The sequence below is a fragment of the Periplaneta americana genome, chromosome 2 (genome assembly GCF_040183065.1).
Source record: "Periplaneta americana isolate PAMFEO1 chromosome 2, P.americana_PAMFEO1_priV1, whole genome shotgun sequence".
Lineage (NCBI taxonomy): Eukaryota > Metazoa > Arthropoda > Insecta > Blattodea > Blattidae > Periplaneta > Periplaneta americana.
Window position 1 is genome coordinate 75,388,890 of NC_091118.1, and position 22,301 is coordinate 75,411,190.

Sequence of the window (22,301 nt, forward strand, 5' to 3'; positions counted from 1 at the left end):
AATGTTTCAGCTGTTTCATAATTTATAGAAAGGCTGAAAAGTATGTTTCAACCATAAAAGAATATCACTCTAGTTTCATCTATGGATCTTTTTTAAACGCCATCTGGTGTTCTCACTGCAAAAGTTGTTATTTACAGTTGAAGGGTACACGGGAATAATGATCAAGGTCCATTTTAGAAAGTTTCGAGAAAACGAATTTTAAAGTTAAAGCACTTAATACTTTGTTATGTGTGTATTTAATAGAAATTGACGTAGTGGAATGTCAAGAACTATTATTTCTTATTACTAGCTAGACCACATGATAGTACTTCCCTTCCACTATAAGATTGCATTATTAATTCAATTTCGATTTTTGATGGACCTTGATCGTTTTTCCCGTGTACCCTTCAGTTGTGTTTTTTGCTGTATTGACCTGGAAATGTACAAAAACTTGCCCAGACATGTTCAAACATTTTTAACACGAACGAGAACAGGTCACATTGTCACACAATTGTACCTACACTGATACTCCTACTTGTCTGTGGTGTAATAATCATGAAGAAGATCTGGAACAAATTCTTCTATACTGTCCATCCATAAACCACAAAAGTAGTAAATTAAAATCATCAGTACCAGTTGCAGAAGACACAGCCCTGCAGTATATATTGATTACACCCCACCTCTGGCTACTAGCAACAGACATCTATAATGAACACCAATCAAAATACCCCTCATTTCTCGTGAAAAACAATTGAATAGACTACAGTGGACTATAGTGGACTTTATGTTGTAAGCAAACAGCTGGATACATTAAGAAGATTGATTGATTGAAAGTTGGTGAACCACCAGAACTAACAGATGTACAATCTGAAGTGAAACTCTACATGTTAAAGCTATTAGAACATCTTGGACATTTGGAGACAAAGGTAGAGCTAGTTGTATATCAGACATTTTTGTCCTTTTTCTATTATAATTTACAGATATTTCTGAATTGGAGTCCAAGAAATAACTGACATGTTGGATTGCTTTCATAACCAACAGTAACACTGGTTTATCATCTCAGTGAACACTTTCGATGGTTTTCATTCTAGCTTTCGAATTCACAAAACTTCCATACTTGTTACATGTCTGTTTCATAATTTCTTTCGGATTCTCATAAACAGTTTTACTGATGTAATAGGAACAAATTATATAAATTTTTCCTTCCTCCACTTATTTCACAATATCTTTATTTACTGTCCAATTAAATAGCCATACTCAGGTGACAGATGGAGGATCCCACCAGATAAGGAAGAATATACCAAATAACTGTAATCATAATGATCTGCAGACTAACAAGGAGCCTGATTCCTGGGGGTTTGAATATTGAAACACCCTCTCTCCAGAGACAAAAACAGGGAGGGCCTTTAATCAGGGTGACTCGGAATAGGTGGATGGAGCAACCATTCATGCAGGGATACTACACATGATGGCTAAACGAAAGTCAAAAGATAGCAGCCTTGTCACATCAATCTCTGCGAAGTACTGGTAACTCTTCCTAAGTATCAAAACTACTCTGACATTTCACAGACAGCAAGACTTGTTTAATAGAAGACAAACAAGTCATGAAAAATAAATGAAACTAGAAAAAGGTTTTAAAGGAAAAACAGGTACTCATTGCAATTATAACCAATCTAAGAATAATCTTAAAGGGATAAGAGATGTATACAATGACAAACAGTGGAGTACCACAGAATATAAGAGCATGGAGAATGGATGGAAATTAAGAATTTAATTTTACAGATATGTGAATGAAAAGATAATTACCAAAAGATTATAAATAAAGAGAGATAATTATTAACCTTAATTGGCGTTTATATTTCTATACTTACTTACTTATTGCTTTTAAGGAACTTGGAAATTTGTTACCGCCCTCACATAAGCCCGCTATCAGTCCCTATCCTGAACAAGATTAATCCAGTCTCTACAATCATATCCCATTTCCCTCAAATCCATTTTTATATTATCCTCCATTCCTCCCATCTATGCCTCGGCCTCCCCAGAGGTCTTTTTCCTCTGGTCTCCCAAATAGCATTCTATATGCATTTCTGGATTCGCCCATACATGCTACATACCCTGCCTATCTCAAATGTCTGGATTTAATGTTCCTAATTATGTTAGGTGAAGAATACAATGCGTGTAGTTCTGAGTTGTGTAATTTTCTCCATTCTCCTGTAACTTTATCCCTCTCAGCTCCAAATATTTTCCTAATCACCTTATTCTCAAACACCCTTAACCTCTGTTCCTCTCTCAAAGTGAGAATCCAAGTGTCACAACCATACAGAGCAACTAGTAATATAACTGTTTTATAAATTCTAACTTTCAGATTTTTCGAGAGCAGACTGGATGACAAAAGTTTCTCAACCGAATAGTAACAGTTTTTTCTCATATTTATTCTGCTTTTAATTCCTTCCCGAGTGTCATTTATATTTGTTACTGTTGCTCCAAGATATTTGAATTTTTCCACCTCTTCAAAGGATAAATTTCCAATTTTTATATTTTCATTTCGTACAATATTCTGGTCACGAGACATAATCATATAGGCTACTTTGTCTTTTCGGGATTTACTTCCTTCAAGTAAAATTCCCGTGTTTTCCCTAATAGTGTGTGGATTTCCTCCTAACATATTCGTGTCATCCATATAGACAAGCAACTGATGTAACCCATTCAATTCCAAACTCCTCTGTTATCATGGACTTTCCTAATGGCATATGAGCAAAGTTAAAAAGTATAGGTGATAGTGCATCTCCTTGCTTTAGTCCACAGTGAATTGGAAAAGCATCTGACAGAAACGGACCTATACGCACTCTGGTTTATGTTCTTATAGAAGGCAATGATGAGAAAATAGAACAATTTTAAGACACTCTGGAGGAGGGAGGGGGAAGAATTAATAAAAAATTAGACATGATTATAAGAGGTGAAGAGGTGATTTCAATGCAAAAGAATAAGCAATTCACCAGCCCCAGGAATAAATAGGTAAATATGGAGAAGGAACCTTCAATAATAATGGACTAGAACTTCAAAAATTTGTCATTACCAGCCATCTCAAAGTGGCGAACATATATTTGAAAAGATGTAATAATAATATTATACGTGTCATGTAAGAGATTTTAGGTCCATAATAGATTATGTTCTAATCAACAACAAATTTAAGACAACTATTACAGAATGTTTATGTTCACAGAACATGCGACACTGACTCAGACCATTACTTGGTACTTGCAAGATTAACATGTTGAGCAAAATGGAAGAAAAATAAAATAAAAAAAAAACTATAAAATGAAGGGGTACATAAAATATAAGTATTCGAAATTTGTATCACCATTATAAGCACACCAATGGAAAATGACCGGGAAAAGGAATGACAAAATATAAAAATGTGCATGGAGAAAACAGCAGAAGAAGCAACTGGGAATGAAAAAACAATAACAGAAAATATTTTAAAATTTGGAACAAGAAGATAGAACAATCAATCAATCAATCAATCAATCGATCGATCGATCGATCAACCAATCATCACCATCATGGCATGAGTCAATTGGCCCATTCCATCTCCATTGGAACATTATTGATCTAACTAACTTACTCTTGTTTTGTCCACATTTCTCCTTCCATACGGTCTGTAGAGTAATATATTTTTTGGGGAAATCTATGATCCTCCATTCTTTCCAGACATTGAAGCCATTAGATACTTTGTTTCTATCTTTTATATGATGGAATTTTCTGTGATAACACTGGTTTCCTCAACCAAAAGATAACTTCTTCTTATTCTTCTAATTCTCTTGATCTAGCCAGTCTTCATCTGTCAGATCGTTTCTCTTATCTTCTATTTTATTAACCATGTTAAATATTCGCAATTCTTATCAAATATCCTCACTTTTCTTCTGGCCATGTTACATTACCCCAGCACAGACCTAAGAAAGTATACATTTCAGCAGACTCAATTTTTCTCTTGTTACATTTAGCTAAAATTCAGGTCTCTGCACGATGTTAGTACTGGAACTGACATTGATTTATTCAACTATAATTATGTTTCACTTGTTTTAGTTTTCAATCACCATCTTATAGTACAACTTATGTTGATGTTTTGACAATTTTTTACCTAAATCTCTTTTTTCAAATATGAAATATTGTAGCATAAGTTTCTAAAGGTGCTCATGTGCTCAATTGTTTTTGAATAAATAACAATTTTCGTTTTTTTGCGAAAGGCTCCATGGAATGCCATAATTTTAGTTATATTAAAAGATACGTTCAGATTGTTTAGTGTAATTAACCATAGTTTATGTACTGTAGTCTGTAATTTATTTTCTGAGTTTTCTAATAATTTGATCATCTGTAAATAACAAAGAATTAAATTTAATATCTCTTATTATACAATTTTCATTTAAAATATTAAATTTAAAAAGAGCAGGTGATATAAGACAACCTTGGATAACACCTCTATTGATTTCGGCCCTTAGATTTCCTACTCCATTCTCTTCATTTATTCTGATTGTTGTAGGTTTATATTATAAGTTTCTTATAGTATTTATTAGATGATTGGGGTATCCTCTGTCTTTTAAAATTCTCCATAATGTCTTGTATATTAACATGACAAATGCTTTCTCATACTCAGTAAATATAATGTGGGTTTCTAAATTAAACTCTCTTCATTTCTCAATCTGCTGTTGAATGGAGAATATACAATCTATAGTTAACTGGCCTTTACTAAAACCACATTGCTCATTGAATATGAGAGATTGAGTTGGTTTCGATGTATCTCACTTAGACCTTTGCACAAATTTTGCTGCATGCTATTAGTGAACTTATCTCTCTATAATTATTGCACTTGATCAATCTCCTTCCCTAAACAGAGGGACTATTATTGCTTCAGTTCACTCATTAGGAGTGTAAGTATATTACCAGCATATATTTATTAAATTCAGCAATGTAAAATGTAGAGGCCTAGCTGCATATTTTATTATTTCAATGTCGATTTTATCTATTCCTGCCGATTTCTTGTTCTAAATTGTTCCAAAATATCATTAAATTCTCCATATTGTCGTTGTTCCTGCAATAACTCCTATGTGACATATTTATCGATTGTTAGATTTTTGCTCTATTAAATATTTTAAATGGTGATACAGCAAATAATAAAAACTCCTATATGTAATTATATTTCTTTTTTTCGAAAATGTAAGAATTCACAATCTCCTATATACCACTGCCATAGAATGAATAAATGTGTTTTCTCTTCCTACTGAAAAATTTTATATTTTGCACATAGAATAGCAGGAACAACGACGATGTGCTATGCAGAACAACAATTTTATTAAAAACCAAATGCACATTTACAATGGCTACAACATAAAAACAAATTAGAGTGACTCATCCAATTTTTTTTCTATTCCTGATCAGAAGCAACATTATTCTTTCTTCATCCACTCTTTACAGCACTGCTTCATTTCTTATTATATAGGTCCATTTCAGACGCTCCATTCATCTACTACATATACACATTTCAAATGCTTATAGTCGTTTCTCTTCACTTCGTCATAATGTTAATGTTTCTCGCCTCAAACAATGCCACACTCCACACAAAGCACTTCTCCAGTTTCTTTCTTTTTCCAGAGGTCCATAGAATATGCTCCATTTCCTATTTAAAGTTTTCTTGCCATTGTCGTTCTTTTCACTTCCTAGTAGCAGCTCATGTTACTGCTTAAACTAGGCCCTACACATCTGTTAGAGACTTAGTAGACCCCAAGGCTATAGTGCGACAGGGAGGATTAGATCAATTGAGAAATCCATGACCCCACAGGGTATCGAACACGTGACCTTCCAGCTTGCAGTGTTATGCAAGTAGTTTAACTTTCTTTATTGATAAACAATAGGATTAGTTTGCCATGTGGTCAGTATGGCATACAGACAGCAACAAACAACTCGGAAAAAATTATGAGAATTGAATTAGATCCGTTAAATTTTGTCTCTTATCTCCTATCTTAATTTTTATAAATGGGAGTATGTTAATTTTGTAAAATTATGCTTACACTCTGTTACAACTTGTGACCAGTGCATATGCATAGACGAAAAACAAGATTTGAGCAAGGACACATCGTGTCTGAAAACAAAAATACGAACAGAGGTATGTGCAAATTTATCGAAAGCCGATTACGGGTTATGTAAAGGCAGACGGATACTCATTTAAAAGAAGACGAACTAGATAGATGGAAGTTACAGATCAATTGTTGAGGCATTTGAAGTTAACTCTTCAAAATAAAGGAATACATTTACTACAAGAGATCTCAGCAATAAGAGTTGCAATTCAGAAATTGCATGTACAAACCAATTTGTGTACATTTAAATGGACTTGTAAATGATATTTTGAAGTATTTAATTTTCCTGAAACCATAACTACATAATATTTTTGAGTAAACATGTTGCTGGAGCTAAGAATCGGTGCTGTGATTTATTATTGGTTCTTTTGTTATGTTGCGTTTCCATGGATTCTTCTAAATTGATAGTAAGCATGAAGGATGAAATAAATTATTTTCCTACCAATGTTTGAAAAAAAGGTTCTTTTTGAATGATTGTGTTCCATAACAAGGAGATGAGGTGACAGACGATCCATGTAACGTACATAAGATGGAAATTAGGCAGCAGGAAGGTTAGTGGTTGCAAAGCGTGGGATACTTTGAAGAGACTAAAACAGTATGTATTAAAAACTTATTAACACATGTTATAATTATATCGCCATCGTCGCAGTCGTCATCATTATCATCATTATCACCATCATAATCACCACAACATTACAAATGAAGTTCTACACGTTAAAATCTCTCACACTATTTGAGTCTGGACTTTCGGTATTAAACAATTTCCTTACAATAAATTCATTGCCAGCCTTTGTGAATGTTGTACCAAATTAGTTTAGAAATATTGTGTGTCTTGAGATAATTTAAATTTTCTTGTAAATTAAATTATTTGTTCGACCAATTCTGAGCAATGAGCATTTATTCCCACTTTATTTCTGTTGCATTTTGTTTTTAAGTAATTATTCCTTTGCACCATAATTTGATATCGACAATAATAATTTTGTTATCAAATACTAGAATATTATCTGACTATTTCTGCTTCATTTTCTGTTTATTATAGTGCTAGTTGATATGATTCTACATTTCTTATTTCAATACCTTTTCTATGTAGTTTCGAAATATCTTATGCTGTTTGTTTTTGAAAACCAGGATTTTTATTTCATTTCTAGAAATTCAGGATGATTATTAAAAAATTATATATGTTTCATATTTTATCATTCTGAAAACATTGTTGGTTGGTCCATTTATAATGCCAACTATCTGACGATAAAGCCATAGCTATCCAATATTGGTCTTCGAGTAATACAACATTACTTCAACTTAACATATTCTTCAGCAGGTGTCAGTACACAGAAAGGTTTCACAATCGACGTGTTCCCATTATTTTCTATTACATACCTATTTTTATAGTTAAAATATATGTTATCAAGTGTTAAGAATGGTGTATTAGCAGGTGTGCATGGAACAATTCATATTTCTTCTTCTCTATTATTTAAAAAGGTTGTAAGTTATTTATTTTTTTACATGAAGTTGTTTATAACTAGAGTCAAATAATTTTGTTCTATCCTCAAAAGCTATATCTTTACATAAAACCAAGTATGAATGTGGTCATCTGTCGACAGGTGCATAGTTTCACTTTACTGCATATTATCACAGTCTAATATCATACAGTCACGAAGCTTGAGGTGATTTTTTGCATTTATCGCGATACAGCGCTCCAAGCGGTTAGCAACTGTGAGTACTAGGAACAATAGATTGTGCGATAGTAGCGATCCTAATGGCTAGCAACTAAAGTTGAAATGTCATTGGATGCATATTCCCTACGTATTGAGCTTCGTGACTGTATGTACTAGACTGTCATTATGATCTTAAGGAATAGAGCGTGGAACAAGGACAAGGTGAATACTGGGAGAACAAGGCAAATACAAGGAGTACAAAGGGAATACAACGAGAACGAGAGGAATGCAAAGGGAACAAGGGGAATTCAAGGAGCAAAATATTAATTGAATAAGGACAATATGGGGAATATAGAGAGAACAGGGGGATTTCAAAAAGTAGAAGGCAAATTTATTCAAGGAGTACAAAGGGAAACCAAGGAGAAAAGAAAGGAACAGAAATAGAACAGGGGCTTATGAGGAGAACAAGTGAAATACAAGGAGAACAAGGGGAACACAAGAAAAAAGGGAACTACAGGGACATCATTTTATTTTTACTTCAATTTTTATTGTACCTGAACTTTTTAATGTACTTCACTCCCACCCCCTCTACTAGTCCTCCACAAAGAACCAAGGCCGTGTATGCAGTTAAAGTCACCTTACGATCAATGTTAACACTACTGAGGTAGTGAGTATAGTACATTCCAGAAATATGTTCGCGTTTTCCAGTGACGAAAGAGCTTTCAATATTGAATCATATTTTCGCATAGGTACTGTCGTCTGCATCCCGGTTTCCCCCAGTTGCTTCTGCTCGCCCTCTGTAAACACTAGTGGCTGGGCTGTCTTAGCTCTTTTCTGAAAACATTAATTTCTGTTAGGAATTGGACGTCTACGTAATATTATACAACTGTTTAAAATAAATTAAATAAAAGGGCCTCGTTAAGTAATTAAGTGTCACGTGATTTCCCCTCTGTCTATGACCCTGTGACAAAACCACTTGAACGGACAGAATGTCTGAGTAATTTTATCTTTTCGGATTGAGCAGAAGTGAAATTGAATTTACAGTATGTAAGGTAGGTACTCTTTTACAGAGTATGTACAGAATTATTTCAACATGAGTTACTAGTACGAAGGACGAAACTGGTAATTGGAATTAGGTGCAATAGTCTATAGTGCGATAATATCCACAAAAGAACTGAAGCCTGTATCAAAATGAACGGCCACCATTTTAAAAAATGTGTTTAAATATCCATATTATGATTATTTTTTAATTTAACTTCATTCTCTATATTGTATGCTAATGTACAGTAGACAATATAATATACACTGCATAATGAATACGTCCGAATGGATAGCTCAGTTCATGAGTAAAAACACTTATTGTTAATACAGTACTGTATTTTGATTAAATAAAAACCTAACGAAAATTATCAAACTCAAGATCGAGATATTTCCTAGTTTACGTAAATGAATGAACTACTTTTCTTCCCTCCTGTACCTAGTAGAGTGATTTGTTTGTATTTTACGCCTGTATCATCGAACTCCAGTCGTGGAAGGGGGTAGCAAACAGTGTTTCCGGTTCTCAACCGTTAATCCAAAGGTATAGCCAGGTTAATATTACAAATGTTAGTAAAAATAAAATGATGTCCCTGTACAAGGAGAACAAGGTAAAATAAGAATCCAAAGAGAAAGAAGGAAAGATAAGAAGTACAAGGAGACTCCCAGAATAACAAGAGGAATACAAGAATAGTGGAAGAAGACAAGGAGAAAGAATGCAAAGGGAACAAAAGGAAATCAAGAAGAATACAACAATAACAAAGGAAACAATGAGTTTTAGGGGAAGACAAGAACAAGGGAAAAAAATGAGAATAACCGAAGACAAGGAGATTAAGGGAAATTCAAGGCTAAAAGGAGGAAGACAATGAGAGCCACAGGAATAGAATAAGTATAAGGGGGCAACACGTAGATCAAGGGGAACATAAGTAGAAGGAGAAAGAACAAGGGAATACAAAAAGAACAAGGGGAGATAAGGTGAACAAGGGGAAAACAAAGAGAATAAGTGAAATACAAGAGAACAAAGGGAATACAAGGATAACATTTTTTTGTGATAGTCAATTCCCAAGTTGTCTCTCATAGTCATAACCAGGCTTAGGATCCTGGACACTTTAGCAACCAATGTACGCACAACCTGACTATAGAGTTCCTTGAACATAGCAAACAGACATACTGAGAATGTAAACAACGACGTCAATGTGCTTAGTTATATTCTACTGTTAATAGTACAATCTAGTGACAGTGGAAAATGAAGTACGATACATATCTCACAAGTTTTCATATCCCTTGGTACCATTGAAGACATAAGCATTACAATGAACAACCATGTACATACTAGCAAATAGTTCGAAAAAACTGTTCACTATAAATTCAAAATGCACTGTGATGGCCTGAGTTCGTTTCGTAGGGAGAGACGGAAGAATACTTTACCTCTGATCACGAACCGGACTGTACTCTAATGCATAGGTAAACAAAACTCAACGCACCACCTCATTCCATCTATACTCCGTTGCACTGTAACTTAACTTCATTCTAAAGTGTCACGGAACTTAAGCCTGGTCATATCTAGTGAGGAAAAAGATGTAATTTACACAAACGGAAATACCACTTGAATGAGGGGAATACTTGAAGAAAAATGCGAATACAAGGACTTGAAGGACAATATGAGAAAAGAAAAGGGAACAAGAAAAATACGAGGACAATAAGAGAAAAGAAAAGGAAACAAGAAAAATACAAGGAAAATAAGGGGAACACTAGTACAACAAGGAGAATACAAAAACAAAAATGAGAATAAAAGATAACAACTGGAATCGAAAAAGAAGGGGGAAAGAAGGAGAACACGGGGAATACGACGAGAACAAGGGAAATACAAGAAAAATAAGGTGGAAACAAGGATAACAAGAATGAGTTACTTATTTTGTTACAGTTTAAAGTTCATACATCTAACAAACAAATATTAATAATTAAGTATGGGGTAATCTGAAGACTTAAGACTTGGTTCACTATGAAAACGGCGTGATATGTTGACATGTAATTTAATTAATTATAATCACTTGATTAATGAAAATTGTTGCATGTTATAGTTTATTCAATGCAACGTCATCAATTAAATTTATGCTAATTTTCATCTAATGTTATCCCTTTCTGATAACCAAAAACTTAGAAAATTGATAACATTTATCATTGTATTAATACACTGAATTTAATTATGTTGGTTTGAAAAAGAAAACGTAATGGGAAGAATGATTATGCACTGTAACTCACCACAGAACTCAGCGTAGCAGGGGAAGCAGAAGAAGGATGCCAATATGCCGGTAAAACACTTATCACACATACATACGACAAATGTTTTATATGTACTGTATGTAATTCTGTGTATAAAATGTATGAATATCCCAATTCTAAACACTAGCCCCAATACTAATTAATACAATGCATTTAAAAACGCAGCACATTACCATAGCAATAATGATAAGTTATTGAAAAAGTTAACCTTTGTGATTAATTTATTTTATTTTTTATTACACCTGACAATTTTTAAGAATTTAGCGAGGCTAGTGAGACTTTTGTTACTGTTTTCTGTCTGTTAGCTTGTTAATTCCGGGATGAATTCAAGTGATAGCCAAAGGGAGACATTCATATAAATTCAGACGGTTCCTCTGCTTCGTTTTAAGTACAGCCTTGGCAGAAAATGCAGTTCCACAAAAATATGTGGGGGAAAAAAAGAAGATATCTGATTGCTATTTCATGTAAATTTGAATAGAGACGATCTGGATCTGTGCTTCTCTAAACAACCGTGAAAAATATTCTCCTAAGAATATTTTTACTATAAAATATTTATTCGTGAAAAATTCGTAGAAACGTAAAATGGCAAATTCCAGAAGAATATCTTGCGATCCAGTATAATTGATGCCAGGACCCAGTAGTTGAGAAACACTGCTTTAAGATATATTATAGAATTGGTATATTTTTTTTAAAAAGGCATAGACTAAGTCACTATTTTTTTTTACCATTTTCATGTTTCGAGTGTTTTAGAACCTGTGTGGGTAGATGGATCATTTGGTTGTAAAAGGGCGTCAAGTAATGTAACACTTGACTTGTATAAATTTGTTTTAAACAGGCGGAAGTCAGTGCCATGCACGTTTTAAAAATACAGTTGGCAATGCTGTTTGAGTGGGACTGTCACGCAATAGAAAGTACTATTAAAGACAGAAAATTCTTCGTTAAAGAGGGTGTAGCATGTGACATCCTGAACTTTAGAAACTGGTGGAATCAGTATTAGAAGAAGATGGTGGTTCTGAAGAAACTAGAAACAAACCTAGGAATGAAAGAATCAATTTTGCAATTAGTAGCCTATCCAGTAGACTTAGAGTACTCCCATGACAGAGTTGGCTATGTCAAAGGGTTCAATTACATCAACGAGTTACAATGCCACACATTTCACATGGCGATTCAATGAGGATCTGTGTCTCCATCAACAAGATCGCCTACCCAGCAAGAAATGTGCCAATAATACAGACAAAGAAGCAAGACTTGGTTAAGATGAGGCGTTATATCCCAAGTGAACACATGTCATTTCATGAAGAACTTTTTAGGTGGCCTGAAAACAGGAATGTAATGGACAGTGATTGAAAAAAAACTGTTTTCTCTTTCTATTTCCAATATGTCTTCTATTTTTCTTTTAATTATGAATGATTTTTGTGTTGTATGTGCTTCACTAATATCATTTAATATCCATGTTACATTTTGTTTATCTGTGTCCTAAAAGAGATTTTCTTTGAAAGGGCATATTTTCTCATATTTCAAATCTCGATAATTAATTAAGTGTCCATGTAAATCGTACAGTTTCCTTAAATACTATTAAACCTAACCTAGACTATCAGCACACACTATCAGAATTGCATTTACCCACAGGATTTCCCTTTAAAATGTTTTTTTTTTCCAGTTTCCCACAAATCAGCTTTCCTTGACTTATGCCCTTTTAAAAAATACCAATTCAATTATTAAGCTCTAGAATGCACATATCCTTAGAATAATCACATTGTTAGAGCTGAGATACGATGCCATGGTTTTGATTGTTTTGTGAGGTTGTGTTTCAATGGATTCATCAAATTTGGAAATTAATATGAAGAATGGACACAAATTAATTTCTCACCGAAGCATGAAGGAGAGTTCTTCGTCCTTGATTTTTTATACTACCTGATATGGAGATGAAGTGGTAAGACATTCTGAGAGTTATAAGATGCATATTCTGTAGAAAGAAGAGTAGCGATTAAAGAACAGGACGCTTTAAAGAATGTAAAAAGGTATGTATTGAAAAATATTTTTCCATATTTAACTTATCGTCACAGTCACCATTATCATCAATATCAATGATCATAAAATAATAACAAATGGAATGATTCTAGTTCTTAAGCTAATTATGTTCCTCATTAGTAGATGTTGGTCACACCATCTGAATCTAAATATCCAAGATAAATTAACGAGATTGGAAATGAATGTATTGCCATTGTTGGCGAGAGTTTTGTCAAATTATTTTAAGATTCTCTCTTTAACTACTTTAATTTTTCTCCTGTAATAAGGTTTTATTTTATGGCTAAATTCTGAGCCATAATACAGTTATTTTTAACTTCATCTGTGCTGCTTCCTGTTTTTCAATGTTTGTTCTCTATTATCAAAACATAACTGTAATAATTCTGTACGAGAATTATAAATTTTTATGAGAATCTTGAATTGTATTAATTATCTTTGTCATTATTTTTCATTTTAAATTTATTTCTGTCATAGTAGGTAGAATTATTTTTTTTTATTTTGATAACTTTTCTACAATAAATTTTGGTTTAGAAGTTCAGGATTCTTATTTTATTATACCAGTACAAACAGACGAGTGTACTACCGCACGAATTATTGTTAAAGATCAATTAACAGAAATGACCGAAAATCGCAACTTAGTGAGATTCCATAATCGACATACACCTATTATATTCTAGTGCAGTGGTTCCCAAAGTGTGCTCTGCGAATTCCTGGGGATCTGCCAACACTTATCGGGGGATCCGCGGTTGGTAATATATATTTTGAAATAAATAACATATAACACTACCATTTTTCCCGATGCGATTGTACAGTACTGTATGCAACTATACTTTTGAAAGTTAGTATATCAGCAAGGGTAGATGGCTAGATCTCACCCTTACGTGAGTTGGCCTTCGAGCTGTTGTAAAAAACACTACGCCTACTTTCTTTTTTCTATGCAACTGAACATATTTTTTGTCTGCTTGACAAGGGTGGCGAGTTATTAGTTAAGACTGATCCACAATAAACCTGGAACATAAACGAGAATGGGAACGGAAATATTGTTAAAATAAATATATTTAAACTATTGTGAATGCTCACAATACATTTTTTAACATTATTTCCATTCTCGTTCATTGTTTCCATTCCCTGTTTATTGTGAACCAGCCTTTAGTTCTTATCTGCTTAGTGTGTGAATGTTTGCAGAAGCCAACAGTGTTAGAATAAGTTTTTGTAAATGTGCTTTTTTTAAGTACGTTCTTTAACGACGCTGTATCAACTACGAAGTTATTTAGCGTCGATGAGATTGGTGATAGCGAAATGGTATTTGGCAAGATGAGGCCGATTATCTGGAATTCATCTTAGGTTGGGGAAAACCTCGGAAAAAATCCAACCAGGTAATCAGCCCAAGCGGGGATCGAACCCGCGCCCGAGCGCAACTTCAGACAGGCAGGTAAGCACCTTAACCGACTAAGCCATGCCGGCGGCTGTGTAAATGTGCTTGGGGACTTAATGTCTTAATTGTAAAATAAATTTGATTGACGTTATTTAATCAACAATAAATTTTTACACGTATTTTTAAAAAGAAACGAATTTCGTACATTGTTGTGCACGCGTTCTGCTTCTGCTACTTTTATTGTTAAGTCAGTTTTTACTCATTCAGTACGAGTAGGCTTATATGAGGTGTTCGTGTTAAACTGTGTAATTTAATATTACGAATAATTTTAATTTTCATATTATGAAGTGTCATCTCCATGGATTGGTGGCTAATAAAAAACAATAAAAATGACAGTTCTACAAATTCAGAAACCAGTCGATCACCTTGTCATGTATCACACCCCAGTGCTGCTAATTTAAAAACGGGTGAATCAACCAAACAACGAAAATATGATGAAACAGAGATTTACAAACTTTCTGTCACTGAATTCAGGAAGATTCGTAAATTTATAAATGTGCATTGGCAAAACTCCTCCCATTTTCAACAACATATCTATGCGAGGTAGAATTTTCACGATATGCAGCAACAAAATAAAAATTCCGTCATCACCTGGATGCCACAAATTCTAAGATCTGAGAATTCAACTTTCTTTCATCTCCCTCAACTTGAAAGAAATTTGTGAGACGAGGAAACAACACCATTCTCCACATTAGCAATTTGAAGGTAATTTTTTTATAACAATGCATGAAAGTACTGAAAAAAATACACACAGTTTATAAATACTACTTCATGTTTGTGAACTCATGGCTATGCATGTTAATTAATGTAGTTGTAAACATATTGTCGATGTTAAATATGTACAGAATATAAATATGGAGGCATATTAAATTTATATCTGTATTAATCTAGCACTTAATTTTATTTTATTTAATTTGAGGATCCGTGATTCTTTATTAGAGTTTAAAGGGATCCGCAATAAAAAAAAAAAAAGGTTGGGAACCACTGTTCTAGTGTATTATATTTTTTGTAATTAAGATGTATTTTAACAAGTGTTAAAAATGGTATATTAACAAGCACGCTTGTGTTTCTTCTTTTCATTTCTTTATAAAATGAACTTTTGTATGACGAGAGAATTTGACTTTGCTTTATAAAATCTTTGATAATTTAATTTTGATTGTTTCGATGTCCCAAATCATCGACCATACCAGTTGTTTAAATCATATACTAATTCAATTGCAAAGAGTTGCTGTTGTTTTATTTGAAAACATTAAGATTACTTGCTTCCTTATTTGTAATTTTATCCAGATTTGCATAGTCTTTAATTTCAGCCGCTTACATTATTTTATTATGTGAAAATTGTTGGCGCACCAATATCCGAAAAGGTAAGTCATCGACTTTCCAAGTCGCAGATGCACGTCCAGATTCTGGAGGATTTAAGTGGAAATTGAGGAGATTACGACAGAGCATAAGGTAAGTGTTATTTTGAGTATACTACTTCAGGACATCCGTCTCTGCTGCTGTAATTACAGCACTCTTACAGTAATCATAATAATCTTTACATGGCACACCATAGAAATTATCCAGGACAATAAAGTATTCATAAATGTCAGGCCGTTACCCTTACAGGGTGAAGATTGTACCTAAATGTCATATTAAATATCCACTGTTACGATTTTGTATAAACAAACTTTAATAATGTTGTAAATGCACTCAGGGATTTCACATACGGTAAACAATAATGCATATGGGGAAAGATTGGAGAATGCTGGGTTTGTAATCAAAGACCTATCCTTCGGCATAACACCATGAATAAATGAATTAGAGATGCTAGATTTTCGCATGAAGATAAATGAGAAATGTGGCAAAATGCTGTCAAATAAGTAATTTTGCGTTTATAAGCATGTAATGTATATCACTGTAGTTTTTAATACGTGATAAAATGCGAAATTGAGTACAAAGTGAGAAATGTATGTTTTTCTACAAAATAAGAGCGAAATTGCATTTTATGAGATATTTTTGTGCTTTAAAAAAACCTGAATAATATCTAAAGGCCCAGCCACATACAGGTACTTAGGTCTACACTTTTTAAAATAGTTTGGTCACCCTCCATGTTAGCTTTTACAAAATGAATAGCATAGTAATGTGACCGATCTGATACTTCCTTTATTGTTATCTGTACCATTATCTCGAGTTTTCAACTAATCTCTCTGGTGCTGGTGGAATATTGGCTGCCTATGCGATTTCTTTAGGTCCAGTGTTCACTTGCAAACAAAACAAGTTGTATGTGGTAACGGGAGATTGTGATTGAATAATAAGATGGGTCGGGATAAAAATCACACCATATCTTTTGGAATGTTTCTGAATGTTCACAATTTCACTGTAATTTAATATGTTTCTTTATTTAGGTCTTTCACTGCAAATCCAGCATTCTCCAATCTTCACTATTTTCTGCCTTCCTCTTTATGTCTACATGTGATCCATTTATCTTAATGTCCTCTATCATATATATCTTCTTCTGCCCTGAACTCTTTTCCTGTTCACCACTCCTTCCACTGCATCCTTCAGTACAGTTACTTCTCAGCCAGTGACTCAACCAATTCCTTTTTCTCTTCCTTATCAGATTCAACATCATTCTTTCTTCAACCATTCTTTCCAACACAGCTTCATTTCTTATAATGTCTGTACATTTCACACGCTCCATCTTTCTCTATATCCACATTTCAAATGTCTGCTAATGGGTTCATTGCCAAATGCAAGGCACTAGACAACAACATTTCAAATGTTTCTATTCGTTTCTCTTCAATTCGTCGTAATGTCCATATTTCTGCCCCAAACAATGCCAGATTAATTACATTAAATTTCTACTGCCAAAATTTCCATAACAAATGTCCCATTCCAAAATGCTGCATAAGACTAAATTTTAACATTGGAAGTGCTATGAAATGCTAAATTTGATTTTTAAGTGCAAAGTTTTTAAAATCTACCATCTCTATTTATAATGAATATATACATCAGTCAAATAATGGAACTTTTTTCCTAAATTGGATCACAATGGCACACACTGTTATCATTACATTTAGCATTGTGTGAAACATGTAAATTAACCTAATACAATCTTTAAAGAAATGCAGATTGTTGGAGCTACATTTCAAGCACTGGTTTACGTTCCTTAATTCAAATTTGTGTTATCTACAAAGCCAAACAACTGCTTCGTTCTTGGATGTTGTCTGGTTTGGCTTATAACCCGATATGACGTGACTAATTTCGAACTTTTATAGAAGTACAGTCATTCCCATAACTATACTTCTGGAACACAATTATGGTCCATTCAAATTTTGTAATCCACAACATAGTATCTCGATTATCTATATTTTTGCTGTACTGTAGTTTGAAGTCAAGTCACTGCAGCTATCTACGAATGGTCTATGTTACTTCTACAATTTTCTTTGAATGGTTGTATCGTTGACCATAGTTGTGTTCCAGGACCATAGTTATAGGAAATGACTCTATTTCACGTTTCGTTCAACTCAGTATTGAAATATTTCTTCCTAACTTTGAATCTGAGTTTCATATAGGCCCTAATTGACCATTCTTTAACTAGAGACTTGGATTATTTAAAATTGGATTTTATTATTTATATAATTTCCAGTTCTTTAAGAATTCAAACAAGAAGAGACAACATGTGTTTCTCTTCACATATTATTTGAATATAAGTAAATTTCTCGTTGCACTTTATGCTCAACAATATTTTATTCTCAATGATTTTCTTCACTTTAGGACAATTACTTAGTTTTTACATGATTTTTAACTCATCGTTCTTTTTAGTAATATCACAGTCTGGTACATACAGTCACGAAGCTTGAGGTGATATTTTTGCATTTCTCGCGATATAGTACTCCAAGCGGTTAGCAACTGAGAGTACTAGAAACAATAGACTGAGACAGTACCATTTCGCATTGTCTGTGATGAGGCAATAGTAGCGATCCTAATGGCTAGCAACTAAACTTCAACTGTCATTGGATGCATATTCCCTACATATTGAGCTTCGTGACTGTCTATACTAGACTGTGGTAATATGCTGTAATTTACGTTTGCTTTTTTTGCAAAAATTGAAACATAAAAAGATTGTTTTTAGGTATTCTTTTGTTAATAATGTTGGTTTAATTTATAACCTGAAGCTTATGGCTTACTTTTTATTTACCTTTTGATGAATTTTTATTTCCCAGAAGTTTTATGCAATTTTCAAAGTTTCAAGCAAAGTTCAATACTAGAGTTTATTTCAAGCACCTACTGTTTCAACAACAATAAATGTTTAATACTTTTATGGCTATGTTAGATAAATATGAGATGACAACAATGAGAGGATGCTGCGGGAAATCAAGTTATATTATTTCCTGTCTTCAAATGCGCAGTGCTTCAAACCACTGAATAAGTTTACCATTTATAATATCAAAAATAATCTATTTGAGATATAACAAGATTAGAATGAGTAAATTTAATATTTAAGAATATGTTGATAAAAATTCGAAGTGATTTGCTGGCAAACAAACAAGTAATGGATGAGATAACTTAACAGCAGCATTATTTAAATTAGACTAGTATTATGCACATGATTGGAAATAGTGGAAGGAGAAACTATAATAAGACATTGTAAATGCAAACACTCCAACCACTTTACTTTAGGAGGAGTCCATATTTAAAGTAAACGGTGCCATAAAGATGACATAGATTTCGTAGTTATATGTTTTAAATGTTTCTTAATGATTTTGTCCTTTAACATAATTATAGCCTAATATATAATTCTGTGTGCCTTGTTTTCTTTATTATTGTTTAAAAATATAAGAATATGAACTGCAGTGTCACGAAATAAGTTAACCCTTTGTTTTGTCGCATTCGCATCAGTTATAAATTGTACGACTTTGTTAGATTTATGTAAATAATTTGCACAAATTTAAAGCAGAAAGCCATTTGGAGACTGTGCTCCCTGCTTTGCTGTTTACAGAAATCGTTATTTTTATGTTAATAGTTATATTTACAAATGTTAGTGGCGTATAATGATATTCTATATTCGTTACTAACTTGACAAGTATACATCACTACTGTGAAGGTGAATCGTTCGAATAAAATGACATGAAGATATTTTGTTATGAATAATCATCCTCGCCTACTGTTGCATGGAAAATACCGATTTACATTGATATCCTCTCAGAAAATCGAACCTGAATAGTCCACATTTCTCTTAAATTACTTGTGATGTGAAACTGTGATCGATATTGACAGTACAACTGAAACTTGTTAAAAATGTAGTACAACTGAAGCGTTGGGCCGAATAATGGTCAATGTTACAATTTTTCAAAATCGAGTTTTTAATGGAATAATGCTTTGTATATTCTTACACAGCTGTCACAAAAATTATTGTTCAATATCTGTATCAGAGGCACTTCTACACGAGTTACAACTATGAATTTCTTGGTTGGAACAACGGTCTATGTCATTAGTCTCTTCTAATGTATCCAGTAGTTTACATCATATCGAGAGTTACTGCATGGGAGTTTGTTTTTTACGAATACTGGGTACTTGAACTTTGTGTATCAGGTTTCGATTTATCTATTACATAAAATGGACGACTGCAAAAGAGAGACGATTTCTATATAGATATTGATCGGCTAAGTAAATCTAAATAAAAAAAAAAAGGATCCAGACAAATTAATATTAATAAGTGGAAAGATGTGTCACAAAAGCCGCTGAGGAATAGTGATCTTAAGTATACAACAAGGAAGATGAAGTAATGTAAGTTCCTGTCTGTTATTTTTTAAGTATTTATTAGTTGTATTTTAATTTACACTTTACCTAATATTAGTTGGCCTATGTTGTGTTTTGTCACTATAGCTTATCTTGGAATTTTATCACGGTATTTTGTTTCAGGAACAGATTTGTGGAAATTCTTGTAACGAGATGTGCTCATAGTTTGCTCTTGATGTCAGAAAGAAGCTGTTTAAAATGTATTACTCTCTTACAGTCAGCATTTAAAAACTGTGATTGTTATTGTCTTCATTATTAACAAAATTTATACTTAACAGATAAGCCATCTATTGGGATGGATACTGAATATTCGGGACAGGGGTTCAAATTGCATCCCAAACAATTTCTCAACTGTAATATTTAATTTTCTTTATTCATTTGTTATTGTTACAACTTTCATTAATTTAATGGTGTCCCTACATCGCAATAATGCAGTTTTTTCTAATAATAGTGTTATTATTTGATCAATACTGCATGTTTATTCATATCACAGTGAGTGTAATTTTAATAAATTACAAGGTGTTAATTCATATTATTTATAACATTTAAAAATAAAATATGTCAAATAATCATTTTGTTCGTGATTTAACCTTTTTTATTGATGTTGTATATTTCATAATATTCTGACTGCATAAAACTGTTTACTGTCTGTATTCCCCAGTAACATTTCTGTGGAGTTAAAAATGTTAAAAACTTCTGTGATGTGTAATATGACTTTCAATAACATACAATCGAATACTTCCCTTAGTGCACAAAATATATTGATAGGTAACAGTCTATCTTGCCCGTCCAATAGTAAATTTATGAGCAGAATTATGACGTAACATTTTTGTTCCTCCTGCACAGTTATCAGACATAGACCGTTATTCGACCTAACGCTTCAATTGCAGAAATAAACTCCACTTAATCTATTTTCGTGAAGATATGTTAACATCCATTTTACTGAGTAGTTTGTAAAGACAAATTTAACACCTATAAACTCTTCTAGAAAGTTTAGGAGAAAAATATAGCCTATGTAAAGTAATAATAACTAAATTTTCTACATCAGATTTGGAGCCATTTGTTCTGCTGTCCTGTGCAAGAAATGATAGAATAAATAAGTATCAGAACCGAAATTGAAGTGCCATTATTCAATCAATCATCCATCCATCCATCCATCCATCCATCCATATATTTATTTATTTATTATCAGCAGCTCACATGATTTCGTCCATGCAACAGGCCTATTTATGCTAGATCTAATAAAACATGGGGACAACTTCACTTATTTCTATTTTGTCCATCACCAGTTCCCAAGCGATTCATCTGATGGTATATCAGTTCTGAATGGCACATGACTTTTCGGTCACATCAAAGTATTTTCTAGATTTATTGAATGAATTGAATCACTTATAATGTCGCGATTGCAGCGCTTCGGTAAATATTTTGGGAGGAACTTGTCTCTGAACCACTTTCAGCACATTTCAGCGACCATTTCACAGTGATATCCTACGACCTCTTTCTATAGTAAACAGCAGCCTAGATGTGCTAACAAAACTATTGTAATCGGTAGAACAGACCATTCTAAATTATGTGCTATGCTTTACAGATCGCGTCTTATGTCCCAGTGTGTCTTGTAACGTTGGCACAGTGAATTTTGCCAATATATATATATATTTATTAAGCACATATCGCGTTGTAGTAAAAATTCACAGCATTAGTCTTAGTCTGGATGTTATTATTTGATTATTGTAATTGTTTGCTGTTCGTACTATCATCTCTTTTTCTGATCAAATCACGTAGAATATTACAAAGCTAGTGGAAGTGAGAAATGCATTTAAAATCTATAAATATGAATGCGCAAGCCAATGGCAGATATGTAGCAGAAGTAGGACGAGAATAATAACAAAACAAAAGCGTAAGCTTATAAATAATTACAAATAATCTTAAACTAAAAAAATTTTGCTCACATAATAGGCCTAATTTTTTAGA

The 22,301-nt window shown here is 33.1% G+C and overlaps 1 protein-coding gene across 3 annotated transcripts in view; it reads right to left on the reverse strand.

Moving 5' to 3' along the window:
- The window catches only part of LOC138694345 (serine/arginine repetitive matrix protein 2-like), a 139,620-nt gene that overhangs the window by 63,406 nt on the left and 53,913 nt on the right, over nt 1–22,301 (reverse strand). The window lies entirely within an intron of this gene.